Source organism: Odocoileus virginianus, chromosome 20 (assembly GCF_023699985.2).
Source record: "Odocoileus virginianus isolate 20LAN1187 ecotype Illinois chromosome 20, Ovbor_1.2, whole genome shotgun sequence".
NCBI classification, from domain to species: Eukaryota; Metazoa; Chordata; class Mammalia; order Artiodactyla; family Cervidae; genus Odocoileus; species Odocoileus virginianus.
Window position 1 is genome coordinate 54,516,477 of NC_069693.1, and position 1,180 is coordinate 54,517,656.

A 1,180-nucleotide genomic window follows, 5' to 3' on the forward strand; every position below is an offset into this window, starting at 1 on the left:
CTGATTGATGTGTTTTTTTTAATATTAGATGCTTAACTATCTATTTGTTTATTTAGTTGAAGTCTAGTTCATTTACAGTGTGTTAGTTAGCTGAAGCAGTTTCAGGTATATAGCAAAGTGATTCAGATATATCTACATATAATGTATATACATTCTTTTCAGATTCTTTTCCTTTATGTGAAAGTGAAAGTGAAGTCACTCAGTTGTGTCCGACTCTTTGCAACCCCATGGACTGTAGTCTACCAGGCTCCTCCGTCCATGGGATTCTCCAGGCAAAAATACTGGAGTGGGTTACCATTTCCTTCTCCAGGGGATCTTCCCAACCCAGGGATTGAACCCGGGTCTCCCGCATTGGAGGCAGACGCTTTAACCTCTGAGCCACCAGGGAAGCCCTATCGCAAATATTAAGCATAGGTCTGTGTTATACAGTAGGTCCTTGTCCGTTATCTATTTTGTATGTAGTATTGTATATGTGTTCATCCCAAACTCCTAATTTATTCCTCCCTACCCCTTCCCCTTTGGTAACCATAGGTTTGTTTCTATGTCTGTGGGCCTGTTTCTGTTTTGTATGTAAGTTCATTTGATTTTTTTAAGATTCCACATCTAAGCCATATCACATGATAATCATCTTTCTTGGTCCAGCTGACTTCACTTGGTGTGATACTCTCTAGGCCATCCATGTTGCAGAAATTGGCATTGTTTTATTCTCTTTATGGCTGAGTAATGTTTCATTGTAGGTATGTAGCACATCTTTATCCGTTCACCAGTCAGTCAACGTTAGGTTGATCTAGGTCTCGGCCATTGTGCATAATGCTGTACAGTACACTGGGGTGCATGTATCATTTTGAATTATAGTTTTTTCCCCAGATATATGCCTGGGAGTGGGACTGCGGCATCATACAGTAAGCCCACTTTAGTTTTTTTAAAGAAACCTCCATACTGTTCTCCATAATGGCTACGCCAGTTTACCCTCCCATTAACAGTGTAGGAGGCAGATGGTCGATCCTTTTTCTCTACATTCTTTCCTGCATTTATTATTTGTAGACTTTTTGATGATGGCCATTGCGATTGGAATGAAATGATACCTCAAGCATTCTGGGTCTGTGTCAGGTCATGTTCATTGCATCATTAGCACAAATTGACTAGAGAAGTCACAGTCCCTAACACTCCCAGTGCTGAT

At 40.5% G+C, this 1,180-nt stretch overlaps 1 non-coding gene across 1 annotated transcript; it reads right to left on the reverse strand.

The window, feature by feature from the left end:
- Positions 1-316: 316 nt before the first annotated feature.
- Positions 317-388, reverse strand: TRNAW-CCA (transfer RNA tryptophan (anticodon CCA)). The gene has a single exon. It is a non-coding gene; the product is annotated as a tRNA-Trp (tRNA).
- Between the last annotated feature and the right edge of the window lie 792 nt (positions 389-1,180).